Source organism: Sinohyriopsis cumingii, chromosome 5, assembly GCF_028554795.1.
Source record: "Sinohyriopsis cumingii isolate HCF-2022 chromosome 5, ASM2855479v2, whole genome shotgun sequence".
Classification (NCBI taxonomy): Eukaryota; Metazoa; Mollusca; class Bivalvia; order Unionida; family Unionidae; genus Sinohyriopsis; species Sinohyriopsis cumingii.
The window spans coordinates 82530238-82542264 of record NC_142965.1 but is presented as its reverse complement, the minus strand read 5'-3'; the positions used below and the strand labels follow the sequence as shown (position 1 = coordinate 82542264).

At 35.0% G+C, this 12027-nt stretch overlaps 1 pseudogene across 1 annotated transcript in view; it reads left to right on the top strand.

Annotated features, from left to right (window-relative positions):
- The window catches only part of LOC149799627 (uncharacterized), a 45250-nt pseudogene that overhangs the window by 16252 nt on the left and 16971 nt on the right, over positions 1–12027 (top strand). The window contains exons 2-3 of the transcript XR_016421091.1: positions 8294–8503; positions 11190–11835. The product of XR_016421091.1 is annotated as an uncharacterized LOC149799627 (transcript). The remainder of the gene's footprint in view (positions 1–8293; positions 8504–11189; positions 11836–12027) is intronic.

Sequence of the window (12027 nt, the reverse complement as noted above, 5' to 3'; positions counted from 1 at the left end):
TTTGAAAATTGCTTTCTCTCTATAGATATATTTTTTTAAAAATAATGAAGCATGGGGCCCCTGTTCAGAGCGGGCGAATAGAACGACTTTGATACAGTTTAGGAATGTCGAGACCGTCAGGCCGAGACCGTGTTTCTATAGTGTATTAAACAGTTCTTTTCCCCGACTCTAAACAAATTACTGGTGTGGTTTTCTATTTCGCCTTTTATTCACACATTCTTTTAAAAAAAATTAAAATATTTAAAAAAATCATTTCGGCAATTGGCGTTTTATTCAAGATATTGAATGTAGACGGAGCTAAACTAAATGTCATACAGGTCATCTATCCGCATTTACTCATGTTAACTTAAATATAAATTGTTACTTTTAGATTTAATAATAATTTTTTTTTTACCAATTCTTTTCAGTTCTGATTATTGAACGTTCTGAACCTTAACTGTCATCAAGAAACATCGAGATGCATATTATCGATCGCTATTTGACGTTTGCAATGGTGGCCAGGTACAAAAATGGGTTATGAAAAGGGCACGTCGTGACTAATTGTCACACTATAGGACAGTACGAATTTGTTTATCGACATGCATAGCTTTTATTGTGACATCACCGCGAGCTACAGCAAATTAATTTTTTCCTGACTTCTCAAATCGAGCATAGGTTTTGGACCAGAAGGCGGTCCTTTTTCTTACAGTCTTATAGCTGATGGTTTTGAACCATCTTCGCCAGCCAAGGTTTCGATATGTTGACCCTATCTACACCTTGGCGGCTCGAACATATATTCAGAGCATCGGGTCTGTGAATTTCATTTGATGGGGCGGAAAGCAATCGCATCCGACCAAAATCAAGTTGATCAAATTTCTTGAACCCTGTTCCTACATGATCGAGACAAGGGGAACACATAACTGGAATGGACTCAAAAATAAGCAATTTTCCACTGTTAGTCTGCGTTTGTACAAATACATCTTTTCCCTCAAATACACCTGTAATGGTTTTTCACGGTACCTAGTCCCACTTTTGATGTTAAACTTACATAGTATCCTTTACAAGTCAATTGCCTAAACCATTTTCAGCTAGTTGGCATTACATACCAAGGGAGGCAACTCATGAAATCCAATAGATGTAGTTAGGTCAAAGCACTAAAATATCCGTCGGATCCGCCAAGGTGTAGATAAGGTCAATATATCGAAACCTTTGCTTGCGACGATGGGTTTTTGACCAGTAAGTAGCCCCTTTTCTTTCACTTTGCAAACTGAAGAGAAACTCCGCTTCCAAGCATATTTCAGGGAAAAGTTTTTACCGACACGCAGTAATTAAATACTTTCAAGTTTGGTTCCGAAAAATACTGCAGCATTAACCAGTTTTCTTGTCTTTTTTTTCTACTTAGACTCTAGAATTTAAAATGAAACCAAACATTTCCCTTGTTGTGCCCCATCAATCTCGCTAACACTGTACATAACAGGGGCCCCGCGCGTTAGTAATTTTTAGAAATATATTTTTGGAGAGAAAGTAATTTTAAGGCGATGGAATTTTTTTTAAAAGTTCAATATCATATAAAACTTGTTTGAAAGTTTATTTCCAAAGTTTATTTCCAAATGCCGTGCTCACAGGGCGCCCCGCGCGTAAATCTAGGGGTCCCCGCCGAATGAGCGTTTGCTAAGACCGTTCCTGGTTATAATAATACCCCTAATTTAGGTCACAATGAAAACAGCAGCTGCTCTGTCTCTCTCTCTCTCTCTCTCTCTCTTTCTGATACTGCAATTGCTTGTCAGTTGTGTCGTTAGATTTATTAAACACACTTGATTCCTTTGTAATTTTAATAGACAAATTGTAAGTTCCTCCACTTAAATTTGCTCCTTATAAAAATATAATTCTTGAAACTTTGTGGATGAAGTGGATTTTATCTATGTTTGATATTTTAGATGATTTACATTGTGGATTATTTCTTGGGAATTAAAATGGGGTAAAGTTTTGTCCAAACGTGGGACATTTTAACCATGCATTAAATCTTAACACAACTGCAAGAGTATTAATTTTTTTGTCTGGACTTTTAAAAAAATTGCAATACAAGATTTCATTGGCAAAATACATGCTCTCTCTCTCTCTCTCTCTCTCTCTCTCTCTCGTTTAATGCCACTTTGCACACCTGCGTCGTCTGAGAACTCATTGTCAAACATTATGTCCAAGATATTATTGTCCACCTCAACGAACTCTAATTTCTAGGCCTAGATTCCGTGAAATGTATATAAATTACCTTTTGCTACTTATGGTATTTTCCCATTAGCCCGAAAAATCAACCCCCCAAATCTGTGCTGATACTGAGAGACGATATGTGGGTATGATATCGCCTGTTCATTAAAATGTGCAATTTTACTGCATGCCAATCGTTCCGTAACAAACTGCGTACACTTTAGACACATTCCGGTAATTAGTAATAGCCATATCTAGCGCGGAATTCAAAATGGCCACAGGACAGAGAGTTGTGCCATTCCATGTTGATTTACAAGTCAACAAACATAGGATTTGCTCCGTAAAAATAATAAACATGCAGATTTTTGAAAGTTTTAATAAAGGTGATATCAGTCCCTAAACCTTCAATCAATATGATGACGGGTGAGGGGCTGATTTATCCGCCTACTCTCCCATTATCAATGATACATTGTTGCAATAGCCTGTCGACATTGTAAGTTAAATGTTTCGGCTACGAGGCAAACATACTGTAACGTATTTAATGCTTTATTATTATTGTTGTTATTGTTTCTTAAACCTATTATAATATTCTAAAAATCGTTTATTAGTAATTAAATATGAAAATGTACAAAGCCCCCCCCCCTCTGGACCATCGCAGCAAGATAACGGCGAAAATACAGGAACAGACAAGCGTTGGGGATTTTCGCTTGTATCATACGACTATGTCTCTGGACCTATGAATGATGATAAAGTTAAGTTAAACCGTCCAAAATGAAACGGAAGATAGAGAGAGAGAGAGAGAGAGAGAGAGAGAGATCAATTCTATCACACTGTAAGTATCTACGTATCAGTCACGCGCCTGGTTAGTGTCTGTCGCGTTTTCGTATTGTGTCAGCAGTTTGAGATATTCTCTTCGATTTGTAAGAAATCTTATGTCAAAATGTAACATTTAGAGACAAGACCTATATTGCATCTTTCTTGATCTGACGCATATGAATTTTGTGATAAGTGTATCTCGTTGCTATGAGTATCGCATATTTTTTGTTAGATGTCATCAGTTTTAGTAAGTAAAAAGATATAATATGGTTTTCTTTATATTTTGTATTGTGATATTTTTTTTGGATATATCTCTGCCAGTGTCATACTAATTGATTAATTCTACTTTAAATTAGGTGAAAATCTACACAATTTGCTTTTAAATTGCCAGGTATCCTAGACAGTGTTTACTTTGCAAAATACGTAGGAAAAATTAATACGCTATTTCGAAAATCGTAAATCAAATGCTTTCATTCCTATACATGATTTTGTAGCTTTTAATAAACTTGAAAAATGAACTATGAAATAAAACATAATTTAAGTATCATTGTCGAGTTAAAATTTATTGCTTTTATACACTACCTTTTGTAAGATATTGTGTGAAGGGACAGTGTGACCCTTAATTTCTAACTGGCGTTAAGATACATTATTGATTCAATCTCTTTGAGGTCATTTAGTTGTTATTTATCCACAATTCCTGTATTACTCGCCTTATTTGAGTCATAATGAGTTATGCAAAGATGGAGCAATTGTGATCTGAAGCAGACATACTGTAGGTCTTTCCTGGAATTAGCAAAATGAATATTACTGTTTCTATTTCCATGCACACTAAATACAGAAGATTTTGTCATCATTTCAAACAAAATTAGTTAATACATTATTGACACTAGAAAATGTGAGTGTTAATTTATTTTTCGGGTAAAAAGTATCTGTTTTTGCTGGGTAGTAATAGGAACCATGCGAATCTATTATAAAGCATGACCTTCTCCCTGGTAAAGAAATGCAACACAAGATTACTTCTGGAAGACAATAACATGTACAAGTCTGATGTACGTTCTTGGATGTGTATGTTCGTGCGCGCGTATGTGCTGTATAAAAACAACTTCCTGTACTGAAATTTTAATTAGGACCCTTCATCGAGATAATACATCTGTCCGTCAATTCTTCTGTCTGTCATCATTTAGAAGAATCAAGTATACTGACTGATATTATTCTTTTAATAGTGGCTTCCCATCACAAGTTGCTCTGTTTCATACCCTACAGAGCAAACTGTAGTAAGCGTTACCCTTTTTTTTCATTTGTCAAAAATTATGAGAAACTGCCAAACAAACAACGGGTTGTTGCTGAGTTTGTCAAATAAACTGTAGGGACTGTCAGTGAAAGTAAGTGTGTAACATATCGTCTTTCCTCCGAAACCAATGACAATAAATGGCTGTGTTCAATACAAGAATACAATTAAATCTTCTGAGTATTTTTCTTTGTTGTTTTGTTTGCGTGACGCTGTTACATCTAGGAGACGAAGGCATTGACATTTCCTTATCAGCTAACTATTTGCTTTCCCTTTGAATGTTTCGGTTTAAACCTGAGAAAGGTAGCTTTTTTTGATGGTTTGAGAATACAGTTATTGTTGTTGATAATTTAGTTGCCCCGTTACTTTATTAGAGCACTACTCTCCTTGAACTCATGAAACTTGTTGGCGCTGTAGGACAAGCAACCATTTGTTTCTGCTGAGCGACATATTCTATCTAGGAACTTTTAATGTGGCAGACATTGTTGCTGATTTAGTACATACTTATGCAGATTTCTGGTTTGTTTATTTATTTTATTCACTAACAGAGAAAGAGAAAAACACATTTTTTGTTGGAAACATGTTTAGACAATTTGAGTAAACAATTCTGAGGTTTGAGTAACCAGTTCTGAGGTTAGAGTAAACAGTTTCTGAAACATGACAGGATATTTAAGGAGATGAAATTCTGTGTCAATAAACTGTATTTAGGACCAAACACAGGCTTCTGAAATTCTATCACTGTAGTAAGAATCTGTTACGATATCTGAACAAAAACAACTATTAAACTATTAACAACTATTAACTATATTAAAGCAGATATTATCCGTAAAAGTTGGCAAACAATTTTTTTTTTCGGGGGGGGGGCGCAAAATAATAACTGGTCATTTTGTCTGATGCCATTCAAAATATTTTTAAGAATCATGCCTTACCTAAAATAACGTATGCTAATCATCCATCCGCCGTGGTAGAAGGAATGTCAGGACGGTGGTACAAATCCGATCCAGTAGAATTACTACTGGCACTACATGCAAAAATTACTGTGACTACACCTCAGAAGTCAGGGTCGTCTACTAGCGCTTCAGCATAGTCGCTTATTATATTATTTAAATCTTAAACGTTTTATAACAAAATATAAACAGTGCAGTCTTGCTTTGTTTGCAATTTCTTATGATGTCTTTGTAGTGATAAATTAAAATGGTGCAGATCTGACATTCAGTATGGTCACCACAGCAGTTGTCTTGAATTGTTTTATATCTTTACTTCTTAGTGAAAAGTCATATAGGCCAGCGATTTTCAACGTGGGACCTTTTATGATGTCAAGTTGGTCCTAAATGATAACGGTGCTTATCGGACATCAAAATTTTGCCACCATGGCATCCATTTTCAATTATCTTTAATCAATAATACTCCTTCAGAACGGATCATTGAGAGGACGTCTTATGATGTCCACATTATCGCAAAATAAAAATGGTGCTGATCTGACGTCTAACATGGCTGCTACATAGGGTCATTTTGAAAGTGTTATTAACACTATGTGAATACCTTCTAGCCAATGAATTTACATTAGAGCATTCTGTCTTGACAGGCTATTGCAACTTTGTATCCTTGATATTGTATAACACTGTAGAAACAATGCAGTGGAAAGTGCAAATATTATAATAACCTGGAGTTTCTCTAGGAGACTTTGTATAAGTTCATGTGCAATGTTTTCATTCAGTTCAAATATTTTTTCCTCTGTCACTTCATATTCCCACATATTTTGTTTGTGAAGTCATGAGATAAATAAAGGAAAGTAGAGGGGTTTCGGAGACATTTTGTAACATATCAAATTCATTCAGAAAATGAGAATCATTATAATTGTCTCATTATTTTCTTTTTTATTCATGATTAAGTATAAATTCTACACTGATCTATAGAGCAAGGAACCATATGGGCAACTGTAGGTGCCAAACAACTATAGTACAAATGAGACAGCTGATAAACACACTACTAAGAATATTAGCGCTAGCAGTCGCCTTGGTTGAGTTTCCTTTCTAACTGAATCACTAAAGGTAGAAAACTCGCCTATTCAAAAGATATTTGGCAATCCAAGCAGTCATGAGCTGCGCAGACAGTGATATCCCCGCTATTGCCCACAGACAGAACAGTTCTCCACTGCACCCTTGGCCAGTACTGACATGGCACATTGACCCACCTGCATCATTGGTGGATATATTGACGAAACAGACACACCCTCTTACCCGCTTTAAGGATAAAATTCCCAGTATAGCCAGTACCAGTCAGCAGCCACCAACTGGCTACAGACCATACCATAACTGGTACAACCTCAACCCGTAACTCATGTTTCCTGGATCAGTCATGGTGATCTATTTTCCAGGCGTACAGAGTCCCTGTTTCTTTAAACAGCTCCCAACATCCCACCGTGACATTTCCATTCTGAGCTCAGATTAATATATTTGGTACAACTGCAACCAGAATGTATAAACAATCTTGTGTTACTCAGTATCAGACTTGAGGAAATATTGACCAGCACTGGACAGGTCCATCACATGCCCTGGTTCAATCGCAACCTAGTATTAGCTATGGCAGGACCACATTCTCAGACTCTCATTAACAGTCCTAGATCGTCAATGATAAATATGTAGCAGAATCTGGCCTACACTACAACACATACTTGGGTTTGGGGCGGGCATTTTATCAGATAGAGTGAAACATACATGGTTTCAGGATATTAGATTTTTTAATTTTAATTAGCTCTGAAAATGGAATAAAAGAATATCTGATTCCCTAATTATTTGAATAGTAGTTAAATCACAATGTGCCATCCTGTAAAGATGAAATATTCTTCTGGCACGTGAAAAGAAGAAATACCACACAAAGGTTAGATAAGGAAGTATAGGGAGAATACATGGACAGATAACAATCACATACATTGCAAATAATATAGCAAATTCCATTACATACAGAAAACACGTACCAAATCAAACATCAAATATTCAGTCCTTACTATTGAACATATCTCTATATTTTGAAAGCCTTCTTATTTCCTAATTTTAAGAAATAATTTTCAACTGCTAAACTGAGCGAGTTGTGACCATTCATTAATCCAGCAACGCGACAAATTATCTAGTTATAAATATTTGTCACCCTACTTGTAGAACCAGTGCGATTTCTTTTATTGATGGCAGTGGAATGCTTCGGTCATCTGATGTTCCTCTGTGCAGATACATACATGAATGAACCTCGATGGTCATTACAATGAGCAAATTCAGCCAAATGAACAGATATACAGATTAACAACCAAACAAAGAAACAAACTACTATTTTTAGTATACTGGTATTCAATGATTTAGTGTATCTAACCCATGTATTTGAAATACACATATACACATTAAATGATTTAGGACTTCAGACAATAAAGCATTTCAATGAACTGCAATGTCCTGAACTCCAAAATTGCAAAAAACAGTACTACACGTGTTAGCCTACACTGGAATTTAAAGATGATATATAGCATATACTAATTAAACAGTTGGGACTCTTACTGGCTATACTATAATAACGAAATATGAAATTCTATTCTCAAGGAACAGATAGATATATATAATCATGAACCTAAATACTTTAAATAAAGTTTAAAGCAAACCACTGTATATACCAGTTACACATTGTCATGTCTTAATTTCCAATGATGTAAAGTTGTTCAGTATATGACTAGCGTACCTGCAGGTAAACAAGGGCAGATTTAACCCTTGTCCCTACACAAATTTGCATTTTGGATTCCTACCTGAAAGCCAACCAATCAGTTTCTCTTGTTTATTTTGAGTGACTGACCACCTGACCTATTATGACCAGAGTTTAGTCTTGATTGTTTAGTAATATAGGTAAAACATTTGCATGTATCAATGAGGTTCGATTGGATTGCATACAGACAAGTTAATAAAAACAAACGGCAATAACGGTTTACCTTAATTTGTAAAACAATAATTCATGTTTCACACACAGAGACTGCCTGGAGACGACGATGAACCATCCTGGCAAGAAATGTTCAGCATCCCACAACAAAACCTGCCTCACCTCCTTAGTTGTTGGACCAATTACAGGAAGCTGCTTACCACTCTTCTGTGCTTGAAACTTCATGTTAGCAGATAGTATCTTCCTTCTGGAACCCAGATGTCTTGAAAAGAAGACTAAACCTACCATGGATTAATCGGGGTATTGACACAAAAGATTTTGTCTTTCGCCACCTAATCTACCAATGGTCTCTTGTATAGTTGTCACAGCAATCTGTGACAAATTCCTCCTATACCAAAATCTCCACGTTACCTGATTTTTTTAATAGAATGTGAGTGATTATATTCAACAATAGATTTGTCTAATATACTACATGATATCCATGTTGTAAGATTTCTTACAATATGAAGGATTATATTCAACAAAATATATTTGCTGACAAAAGGTCATGTAACCGTGTTTTCAAATATTATCTTAATGTTCAACCCACACTCATGAACACAATTTAACTATGTAATAAGGTGTTTACAAATGACCCTTTAATTCTACAGTCATGAACACAATTTAACTATGTAATAAGTTGTTTACAAATGACCCTTAAATTCTACAATCATTGAAGACAATTTAACTATGTAATAAGTGGTTTACAAATGACCCTTTAATTCTACAATCATTGAGCACAATTTAACTATGTAATAAGTTGTTTACAAATGACCCTTGAATTCTATAATCATTGACAAACGTTAAATACAATATAGATATTCAAAGAAAATAATCTTCCTCTTTAAAAGAGTTAAGCAATATAACTCTTGAAAGAGTTATATGGTTATTGGGACAATTGTATTCAATTTGTAATGATTTAGTAATACACTGATATCAGGCATTATAAGAAATGGGGCTATAATTGTTAGAATGTAAACTCCATTTAGTCTCACAGCTGGTACTGACACTGCATTAATTCCCAACGTTTATTATGACTGTCCATCCCAGCATATTTGCACTGAACCTTTAAGTTCAAAACGATTTTCATTAAAATACATGTGTGAGAATTCAAATGCATGAGACTAATAGACCCAAGTGGGGGTGAGATCGCTTACCCTCAAGCCTGGATGGTTTGTATCAAAGTTGGTTACCTACTTTTGAGCGTTTCTTTAGGGTGCTCTCTTCAGATACTATGAAAGTTTGAGAAAGTGACAGGTGTACGGCAAAGTTGTTTGCATTTGCAACAGGCATAGTCGAGATACTTTTGGCATAAGTCTATGTTACTTTCATGTACTGCGGCTGAAATGTCTTTGGATATTGTACTGCTAGAAATTGTACATGATATAAGCACACATTTATCAAAAATGACTGATCCCATGTGCTCGAAATGTAGCCTGAATTAGTTTTAGGGACACTATCTTTAGAAGTTATCAAAATAGGGATAACGAATTTCGCTGGACTAGACAATACCAACCTCTGAAAGTGCAATGAATAAATTACAAAATTTATAAATAAACATATGAATAAATTACAAAATATATAAAATGTTAATAAAGTTATCGGCTCTTTTTTATCATTTACATCTGAAGTCCAGAAGTAAAAATGACCAAGCGGAACAAGAAGTTATTTGATACGTGCAAATCTAAAATAAGTCTAAGCTGTATACCCTATAATCCAAATTACACACATCAATCAAGCTCAAAACAAAGGGAATTGAAAGTTCTTTAAACAACATATAAGATATAAAAAGTGTGTTTTAAATATAACCAGTGAGGAAAACCTGGGTAATGATTTTTCTTTAAATATCTAACCCTATGCAAAATATGAAACTGTGGAGCACTACAGTAAAGATAACGTTGTGTCAATGTTATTCCATGTTTAGTAATTGCGGTCATATTTTTTATATATGGAAGTATAGTATCCTTCCATCAAATTCTGCTCGGCATTTATTGGGAAATCATGAAAGGTTTTCTATATGTTGAAAAAGCGGCCACATTTGATCGCAGATATGTATCATTTGTATAAACTTACCCACCCACCCCCATGCCATAATGCTTTCTGGAAAATTTGGTCAAATTCTGTTCAGTTCAGTGGTGTTTGAGAACTCGTTTAAATAATTTTCCGTTTTTAGTAAGGTGGCCAAGTCAGATGGTGAATTTATATCATTTGATTCAATGAGAAAGCTATTAATACCAGCAAACTTAGCACAAATGTAGTCAACTTCTTCTGAATGGTTTTTGATAAGTTTTTTTAGTTATCCATTTCAGGCAATGCAAGCGATATGTGCAGTTGAATCGGGATCCCTTGCATAAATTTGAATGTTTTTCTTGCCAGGATGTTCAATAAAGTAGTTCTGCAGAAAACGGCATAAAGAGATTTTTTGTTTACTGTAGTGGTTACCATATTTGATGGCAGACTCATAATTTGTACAAACTAAAAAGCCTCGATAAAAGAAATTAGTTTCCCATATTTTCAACTATTTTAAATTGTTTAGATGAGAAACATTAAAAAGCATGCTCATATACGCATACAAGTTAGACTATATTTTTTATATCTCGAAATCAATAAATTCATTATTTTGTGCCTTGTGTTATAGACAAGTCAGAAGTAAGACATCTTCCGTGACGACAACTTTCTGATCTATTGAAACGAGTGATAGAATGAATTTTAATAATAAAACTGTTTGGAGTAACAACGCTGCAAGTATCACTTTTGTCAGGTGAGTGTTGGATGGTGGTGGATCAGTACAGAGGGTCATTATCATTGCAATTTACTGAAATGAGTAGAGTATCATAATACTTTGATTATTTATTCATTTTCATCTGTAAATCATAGCAGTCTTCAGCATTCTTATGGTTGCTACACTGTTTTGTTTTGTTATTCTTGTGATTTATTTCCTTTGCAGGCATCCCTCAACTGACTTGGATCCACTTCAGGTCGCAAGGAACTGTAACGCCTCAACATTTATTATACTGATAGACTCTAAGAGCATTCCATGAAAGGATTATGAATTACTAATTTTATCTTATTTCGTCTTGTTATCTGCACTAGTTTGAAACCACATACGCCATTTTTGTGGCCATTGTAATTGCTTATCAAAATCATTTTGTATACGTCCTGATACATGTATGCGTACTTATGCAGAAAAATACAGGTAACTTGAGCAGAACAGCCGACTGTTTACCCGATACCACAATTCCTCAGTATCGAAGCAACACTTCATGTCAGTAGTAGTAGATTTGTTTATTTTAACGTAAATGTTAGGGCAGTATTCACTATAGTATGCAGACAAAATAGAAGTTAAGTGTATTGCAAAAAACAAATCAAGATAGCCGATCCGGATTGACTTGGATGGGATTTGGCACCCCCGACCATTGCACTACAATTCTGTATCTCTTCCAACTGAGGTAACACGGATCCTTGTAGCAGCAGTACCATTAGTAGCAGGAGGAAAATGAGTGGTAGTAGCAGTGAGCAGATTTTTTTGTCATCGTTATTGCTCTTGGTGATGATGACGACGATAAAGAATTTGTCAAGCTGCAGCTGCTTGGGTACGTGTTGGACATACGTAAAAGTGAATAATAATTCAGGTTATCAATGAAGTTTATGTAGACTGAGTACTCATCAAAGCAAAGTATTATGGAATGGATCGTCGAAAATTCATTCTCGTTTTTAATTAAGATTTCAATCTAGCTTGTTTCGAATACACAGATAAAAATGAATATAGCTATAATATTTGGTGA